Source organism: Triticum aestivum, chromosome 3B (assembly GCF_018294505.1).
Source record: "Triticum aestivum cultivar Chinese Spring chromosome 3B, IWGSC CS RefSeq v2.1, whole genome shotgun sequence".
NCBI lineage: Eukaryota > Viridiplantae > Streptophyta > Magnoliopsida > Poales > Poaceae > Triticum > Triticum aestivum.
Window position 1 is genome coordinate 257373724 of NC_057801.1, and position 9819 is coordinate 257383542.

The following is a 9819-nucleotide window of genomic DNA, read 5'->3' on the forward strand; positions in this document are numbered from 1 at the left end:
GATCCCTTGATGGTCCAACTATCATTTCTATGGAGATGCAACTGTGGAACCAGTTCTGCCAGTTGATTAAATTGATCAAAAGCTTCTACTGACAAAAGGAGGTGGAAATGATCTGTCCAATCTTGGTTTTCCAAAAAGTGATGAACAGTTTGATCCTCATTGATAGCAAAGGAAGATAGATGTGGTAGAGCTTGTTGCAAAGTTGGATCTTGCCATTTTTCTTTCCAGAACGGAACAGAATGCCCTGATCCAATGGTGCAGCTGCTCAAAAGCTTAAATCTCTCCATGAGTGAGATGTGAGTATTCCACCAGAAGGAGCCCTCTGCCTTACCCCTTGGTGCCTCTGATTGATAATATTTCTCCCAAATGAGATTCACACAAGGGATATCTTCCTTGTTGAAGAACTTGAGAAGATTTTTCATGAGCAAAGCTTTATTGTGAAGAGCAATATCCAAAATGCCCAAGCCTCCATGTTTTTTTTGGCTGGCAGACTTTGGACCAGGCAATCAGGGGTGTATCTTGTTTGGGGGTTCCATTTTTCAAACATATAAGTTAATGCAAGGTGTATGTTGATTCGTTAAGACAATATGAAAATATCGGGTTCTTTTTAGAAGGGAGTGTACCCCCCATTCGACCTCTGCATCAACTATTCCACACAATCATTTCAACAAAAATATTGGTAAAATGTGATATAAAATTATTGAAATGGTTGTATGCATTAAAAGATGAATTATTATTTTTGGAAAAAGAAAATGAAACTCCATGGGCACTAGCACCCACGGTTTATTGATATAGAAGAAGCATCCCTCATGAGAATTCCAGAAATTCGTCCCCGACGTGGATCGAACTCTGGTCGTTGGGTTTACAATCATGCGCCCCCAACCACTGGGCTATGCCCACGTCCTCTATTTTTGGAAAAAGGGAGTAATAAAGAAAAAGAAGTACTATTTCTATTGTCTAAAAGGTTGAAATTCTTCGGTACATTTACACAGGCAGATTGACCAGCCATAAATCTCTCACTTTTGTTGTTGTGGAAAGTAGTATACCTCACTGTAAACCACTGGCCGAGCTACCTTAGGGCAAAACCAGGCCATGGCCCGCCCAAGTTAGGAGCATTTCTTCCTACTGTTCACCTAGATCAGGATGTGAAACACCAGCCGAGAGACAATTTGCTTCAGCTTAGCCTGCCCAGCCCGCCCTGCTTTTTGTTTCAAGCTCCGCCACTGCTGTAAACCCAACCATATTTAAGGAATTTAGCACCCCCAACACGTGCCCATATTTGAAACCAAGGTGACAAAAGTTATTTAAATCAATAAGTAAATAAAGCGCTCGTTGCCAAAAGGAAAGGCCCATTTGCTTTCGAACTAATCATTACTTTGGTTACACACGCAACACATGGTTACCGGCGGGACGCGGTAATGATTAATGCAAATGCAGGACCGTGTGGGCATTGTGGGGTTTTGTTATGTTGATTTGGTGATCATGCAACACTGCTGGGATTCAGGCATATATAATATCCTATTACAATCATAACAAATCTAGGCTACGTGATGTACCAACTCTGTGGGACACGGCCGGGATGCGCGATGATCCATGTCGACAGCTGCAGGTTCGCGGAAGGACTTGCTTTAATTATCGTATTACTCACTATTATGTCTTGTGGCATAGTTGCAAGCTGATGTGTCAAAACCCGCAAGCTTTTCACTCATACCAATAAAATGATAAACCCTTTGGTATTGAAAACTCATATTGTATTTCTTAAGAGCAAAGAAGAACATATATTGTATTTCTTACATTAAGAAATACAATATATGTTCTTCTTTGCTATTAAACTAGGAGTAAAGAAGAATAGCTCAATCATCTCGATCTATTAAGCAACTAGCCACCTTATATATTCACTTCATCTACTTTCTCGACTAATACTGAGAAGTCGAGAAAGAGAAAAGGTCAGTCGTCCTGTCATTGCTAGTATAAAGTAGGCAACTTCCGGATCACGATTGCACATAATTGAAAAAGATCCTCAAGAAGGCAAAACACTCCAGTTTAATCATGTAATACAAAAAAAAACATGCCACCACAGAAAAAAGAGAAAAAAAAACCCTACTACGACTCTACGAGTGCACCACAACGTTGAAGAAAATACAGCTAACCAGGAAAAGAAGGATTAATGTTTTTTTAGGGAAAAAAGGATTAGTGGTGAACGAATTAGAGATTAGAGAGGACCCACCCAACTCTGTCGAAGCCGTTGTATTTGTCTGCTTCTTCCAGCCAGGCCTTTTCACCTGCCCACGCCGGCCCGCCGGCAACTGCTCATGGAATCTGGAGAACGGCTTGACTTTGCGATTCAAATATCTTCATGATGTTCATCTAGTGTACGCTTTCCTAAAGAATTTGTTTAAATTCTCTATATATTTCTTTAGGTCAAGACCCATAATCTTCGACAACATATATTGTATTTCTTCTCATTTGACAACTGTGGTGTCGTCGCTTGCGTTAAGAGATGATTTAGTCACTGACCATCTCCTATTTTTAGGAGCATTATTGACCCCCCCCCCCCCCCCCCCTTTTTTTTTTAGAAAAAAGGAGCATTATTGACCTAGTACGGTGGAGCAGCTTAGCTACATTTGTGCTACTACGAAGATAACGAATGGACAGCAATTAATGCTCTCTAGCAAACCCTTTTGGTTTGACAGCGATATATTATATGCATGGTCAATTGTTCGTTTCCATGATTCACCGAAAACACACTCCTGAGTGCTTTACTACCTAGATCAGCTATACCAAAATATGGCGTGTGGGTAGGTATTTCACAGGGTGTATCCGCACGCTATAATTAAAAACAGAAATATTTATAGAGGTGTTGAAGCAGTACTAACTATGGTGACCTGTGAACCAACAACTTCTATGCCAAATATTTCTATTTAATTTTGGGTTCTTAAGAAAGAGAGGCTCACATTTAGTGTACTTTAGTTTATGTACTCAGGTGATCATGCACGAATTATGGTGATTTGGGGAACACAGATTTTTGGCTCTTGGTGCCCATGAACCCTATATGAATAATAAAATTTAAAAATTACCAGGAAAATAAATCAAAATATTCTGAAAATTTAGGGTATCAAATCTGGTCGATCATTCTACTCATGTTTGAAGTTTCGTGGAGAAATGTCATCCATGGTATTCTCAGCGGATAAGTCAAAAATTCGATTGTATAGAAAAAAAATGTGTGAATGCATCGTGGGTTGGATTGTATTTTTTTCGCTAAGAATATCACGGTTGTCATTTCTTCACGAAACTTTACACATGATTAGCATGATCAGCCATGTCTGATACCCCAAAATTTCAGCTTTTCTATTTTCCTGATTAATTTTTTGATTTTACTAATCTGATGAGATAGGGTAGTACGTTCTACCTCCATCCCTATTATTTGGGCCCCCTCATATTTTGGGTTAGACTTTTACCGTCTATATATGACTATTAAAATATAAAGTATATGCTACAAAAAATACATTGTTGAATTTGTATTCGAAAGAGTTTTTAATGGTAATTTTTATGAGATATAGTTTATATTTTATTAGTTCAATTTATAGGCCACGGAAATACCCATTGGTTCCTGGTTGTAGATATACCCTATATGGGTAAAAATTAATAATTATAAAAAAGTCTAATAAGTTTATAATTCTTTTGGAATAAACGTGACTTGCTTTTGCACTAGTATATAAATTTTTACGAATAAAAACCTAGCGTTGACTTCAGGGCAAAATTATAGGCACTATTCACACTATTTTTGCTGAATTTTTCGTCCTTTTGAAGAAGTCAACGGGGTTTTATTTTTGTGGATATTTTATACAAGTACAATGGAAGATTAATTTTATTTCATAAATATGTTTAGAATGTTTTGACTTTTTATTTAAATACTATTTTTCCATATAGGATGTATATATACATTCATAGACCAAACATCCGCGTCCGGGCCTGCCAAACCTACTGCTACCTAAAATAGGCGTGTCGCCATTATAGACGTTAATTAGCCTTAGGAACAGTTGAACACCACGCCGGCGCGGGGCTGCTTAGATTGATCGGCCACGAATAGAGCTACCACTCAGTGCAAGGTAGCAACTTCACCTGTAGGGACGAAATCACTATTCTGACCCTTTGAACGAGCTTTGTCACAAAATGAACTCGACGTGAAAGTATTTCACGATCTGATCCTTTTAGCAACGCCATAGCCCGCGGCGTTTCTGCTCAAAGAAGAAACACCGAGGTAGCTAGCGTTTCTGATCAAAGAAGAAACGCCGAGGTAGCTAGCGTTGCGGACCAGGTAAGAAACACCGAAGGCGCTGGCGTTTCTGGCCATCATAGAAACGCCAAGGAACCATGGCGTTGCTGCCCTCTTTGATCATAATTAATTAGTCTTATTAATTAGTTTATTCATCCACGTTCCACATGCACATGAAAAAGGGCAGCAACGCCATGGTCATTGGCGTTTCTATGATGGGCTGCAACGCCAGCGCCTTCGGCGTTTCTTATCTGGTCCGCAACGCTAGCTACCTCGGCGTTTCTTCTTTGGTTAGAAACGCTAGCTACCTCGGCGTTTCTATGTTGGACAGAAACGCCGCGGGCTGTGGCGTTGCTAAAAGGGTCAAATCGTGAAATACTTTCACATTGAGTTCATTTTGTGACAAAGTTCGTTCAAAGGGTCAGAATAGTGATTTCGTCCCACCTGTAGTGGACCAGTTGACGCGACAGCACACAACAGTGTCAAAGTCGGTGTAGCAACAGTCGCGTCCGGCATTAAGGCCCAGTTCTTTTGCAGGATTCTCCCAGAATCTGCCCCTCCCTAGCTTCTCTCAGAATCTTTAACCCTCATTTGTTTTATAATCCTAACTAATTAGACCTTAACTAGATAGGATTGTAAAACAAATGGGGCTCAAAGATTCTGGGAGAAGCTGGGTAGGGGTCAGATTCTGGGAGAATCTGGCAAAAGAACTGGGCCTAAGGCCGCCGGGAAATCTAGGTGACCGGCCGGCTGCACCGGTCGGCTCCTTTTTGAGGACTCGTTTGTTAGAGCACCTCTAGCAGACCATGTAAAAGGCAACGACACGCAAAATAACTGTTGAAATACAGGTCGGCGCGGAAAATTATGTCCGAGTAAACCATGCAAATGCGTCCGACTCGTAAATTTTTTTGCGGGGCGCGGTAAAAGCTCGCCCTTAACCTTTAGATTCACGGGGTGGGAGGCTGACCCGAGCTCGCCCCCTATCCGCAGTGAGATTTGGCGCGAGGAAAATTTCCGTGCGACCGTTCCCGCTCCACCCCCTCCTCGACAGCCATTGCCCCGCCACTGCGCGCTCTGGTCCATCTTCCCCGCCATTCTTCGCCGCCATGAAAGCCTCCCAGCCGTCCCCCGTCACAGTGGAGGTCGCGCACGCGCAATCCCCTCCGGCGAATCTCGTCGCCGGCGGAGAAGGTGAGCAAAGTTTCGGGCGTGAAGCAGAAGAAGGTTCCTACGAAAAGGTCGGCGCCTTCGTCCACTCCCTCCGCCCCGGCGAGATGTTCCCCGACGATGCTGTTCAACGACGGTGCTTCCACCGCAAGCGAGGTGTTCGATGAAATGGCCGCAAGGTATGCATCTTCTTGTTCTTGCTTCGCTTTTCGGCATTGTGATTGTTCTTGACTTGATGTCGCTCAATGTAGCGGTGGTTCGAACAATGCCACTGCCGAGTTCGTGAACTTGTTGGACGCCAACGCCGTCGACATCGATAGGGCCCCGTTTGCTGATTTCGATTACAATGAAATGGAGGGTGGCGTGGATGATCACGACGGTGAAGATGAAGTGAAGGAGGTAGATGAGGGGGCGTATGAGGAAGCGCAAGCAAAAAAAAGGATGAGATCGAAGAACTACACGATCTTGGAAGATCAAATCTTGATCAAGGCTTGGAGTGTGGTGTCTCTTGATGCTTGCATGGGTACATCTCGCCGATGCATTCAGTGCGCCCGCCGGTGATTTCGGTGCCGGAGTGGGAACAAGTACCGGCAATGGATTCGAGGGCGGCGATGACCTCGATGGAGGTGGTGAGGAGTGAAGAGCGACTAAGATGATGAAGGACGTGGTCGTCGTTTTTGCAATTCCTTTTGCGTTTGTCCTACAAAACTATGCTTTTATTTGCGCGCGAACTATGTTTGAGCGTTTGAATTTGAACTCATTTGTGAAAATCGCTGTCAAAATCACTTATTGGGGTTTTCGGTTTGCGTGTCGACGCGTCGGTGCCTGAGCAGACCCGGGGTAGCCGACCCGTAAAAAAACATCTTCTGTGAATACCCTTTTATACGGGTCCGTTTGCGAGGTCTAAATCTGCGACTGCCCGCACCGGCCCGCAAAGATGTGTTTTCGCGAATTGCAAACGCATTTTGCAGATCGGTGTTATACGGGATATGCTATGCTAGGGATGCTCTTAATTATGCAGGCATCTGGCTGGCTATTTCCATCTCTCCTAGCTAGGTCAGTGAGAGTGAACGGATCGACCATGCAACATGCATGCATGTATCACGTACGTAGCACATCGACTTGTCGCTGTCAAATGCATCCAGCGGCTAAATTTTGTGTTTTGACATTTTTTCGAGAGTTAATTGAAATCTGACCCCTACTACTGTTAGGGTTCATGGCGGTAGGGTGCAACAACCTACCGCAAGGAACCTTTGCGGTAGGAGACAACCCTACCGTCAAGGTGCACGGTGGTAGGTGCGCGCATGCATTGTGTTTCATACTTAGAAAATTTTTCCGGTAGGGTGTGCAACCCTACCATCAAGAACCTTGACGGTAGGCTGTTATACCCTACCGCCATGGACCCCGACGGTAAGAAAAGGGTTAGATCCCAAAATTTTTGCAAGGCAGGGTCAGATCTCGATCAAGTTTCAGAAAAGGGTCAAAACACAAAATTTAGCCGCATCCAGCTGCTGGAGTATGCTAGTTTGTTGTTGTCGTCATCACGGAAAGTTTGCCAGGCCAGCTCTCTGTTTTTCAGTGTCGGTCTAAGAATCTATGCAGGTCAATGTTGTTCAGCCATGTAGGACAAAGATACCCGAAAAAGATACGAGAAAAGATATGGATAAACATTGGGTCTTTGATTGTCAAATTATTTGCAGAAATTCAAATCTTCGACGCAGAGGTGGGTAAAACCTAGCTACTACTCCCTCCGTTCCCAAATAATTATCTTTCTAGCCATCTCAAATGGACTACAACATACGGATGTATGTAGACATGTTTTAGAGTGTAGATTCACTCATTTTGCTCCGTATGTAGTCACTTGTTGAAATCTTTAGAAAGACAATTATTTAGGAACGGAGGGAGTACATCGAGATATGTGCATGTTGCGATTGGCATGTTTCCAACTTCTCCAAACACTTGCATAATTTGCGCTGTACATTCTCTCTCTCTTTTTCTTCTTCTTTTTTGAGGATCGCGCTGTACATTCTCTAAAAAAAAGCTATAGTCGTGTTACGGCCCATGCACCGAAGCGATGCCAAGCAAACAGAAAATGAGCAACGTGCGTGCTTGTTAGGCGACCTACGTTCACTACGCAGGCCCGCTTAAAGACCAAGAATTCAAATGTGAAGCACATACTCCCTCCGTAAACTAATATAAGAGCGTTTAGAATACTACTTTAGTATTCTAAACGCTCTTATATTAGTTTACGGAGGGAGTACTAGTCTGTTACGTACTACTCCTAGATTAGATATGAACCAACAGCTAGCTGCAGGCGAAAACGGACGGACGAGGGATTATGAGCTTTGACCTAAAAAAGGGGAAGCAGAACAGGAACCGACCAACATATAAGTTGAGAAGAACACATCAAACTCAAAGTCAAGACTCGGTCGCTCAAGTACGTTATCTTGTTAGTACCAAGATTCCATTCTCGGTGCAGTTTAGTTGCCAGTCGGCCGGGGCAGGTACGTGAAAAAAGCCCAAGGTGGAAGCAGACAAGTCCATCGGGGTTGGTTGAGGCTGGGTGGGGCGGGGCCCGGGCCGTGTAGTTGGCGCACTAGCTATAATGTTGTTACCTCAAAAAAAAAAAAAACCTATAATGTTGTTTCTCCCTTGTACACTACTACTCCGCTCCGATTTAAATCGCCTACTTGTATCGCTAGATTGCTAGTTTAACCATTATACTGAAAATTGCATATATCAGAAGAAAACAATATCATTACAAACTTGATATAACTTGTGTTATAACTCTCCTTACGTTGGTTAAAGCATTGATCTAAAGATATTGTGTGGGCCTTCTAAACTGGAAAGAAGGGAGTAGTATACCGGAAATCCAATTCGGCTCCCTGGAGCACATGCTCCTACCTGTGGAAAACGAATTGTGAAATCTCAAAAAAAAATCCCAACAAATTTTTTGTGTGTCCTTTGTCACATCCAAATGCTTCTTGAAATTTTTTAGGCAAAAAGGTTAAGCATTTTGGCCTGCAAAAAAAATTGAACATCAATTGTTACCCCAAAATGTCACACCTAAATTTGTTTTTTCACCGACGAAACACTACTGTTATGCTTCGCATGAAGATTGTCAAGCATGCTTGCGACGCTAACACGAACATCTAAAAAAATTCAGATTTTTTTACAATTTTTACTATTTTACTATTCATCCGGGTGCAAATGCACCTGGGAGCCAAAACGTCTCCCCCGTCTGTGTAGTTCTAGTGCCAATTACAATATACCAAAAGAAGTGAGTAGTGTACAAGTAGTACTAGCTTTAATGGCTTGCTTGAGTATGTATATATGTAGGATCGAAAGTAGGTCTAGAGGGGAGGGTGATTAGATTACTCGACCAAATAAAAATCTAGCCTTTTCTCAATTTTAAGTTTTGGCAGATTTTAGCAACTTAGCACAAGTCAACCAATCAACCTACACATGCAATTCTAAGGGTGTAGCAGCGGAAAGTAAAACATTGCATATGAAGGTAAAGGGAGAGTTTGGAGAAGGCAAAGGCAATGTAGACACGGAGATTTTTGACGTGGTTCCAATAGGTGGTGCTATCGTACGTCCATGTTGATGGAGACTTCAACCCACGAAGGGTAACGGTTGCGCGAGTCCACGGAGGGCTCCAACCACGAAGGGTCCACGAAGAACCAACCTTGTCTATCCCATCATGGCCATCGCCCACGAAGGACTTGCCTCATTCGGGTAGATCTTCGCGAAGTAGGCGATCTCCTTGCGCTTACAAACTCCTTGGTTCAACTCCACAATCTTGTCGGAGGCTCCCAAGTGACACCTAACCAATCTAGGAGACACCACTCTTCAAAAGGTAATAGATGGTGTGTTGATGATGAACTCCTTGCTCTTGTGCTTCAAACGATAGTCTCCCCACCACTCAACCATCTCTCACAGATTTGGCTATGGTGAAAAGATGATTTGAGTGGAAAGCAACTTGGGGAAGGCTGGAGATCAAGATTCTTGTGGTTGGATTGGAATGTCTTGGTCTCAACACATGAGTAGGTGGTTCTCTATCATAAAATGAGTAGTGGAAGTGTAGGCACGTTCTGATGGATCTCTGTTGAATAGAGAAGGGGGGGGGTGGGGTATTTATAGCCTCCACACAAAATCCAACTGTTACACATATTTGACCCAACTTGGTCAGACTGAATAGGAGAATCGGTGAGACAGATTCAGTTCAAAATGTGAACGTTAGGAATCTCGGTGGGACCGACATGTTCAACTCGATGGGACCGATGTGCCAGGGTTAGGGCAAAACCTCATCTCAGTGTGACCGATTGCATGAACTCGGTGAGACCGATCGCTCCTTTTGGTAAGACCGAAACGTT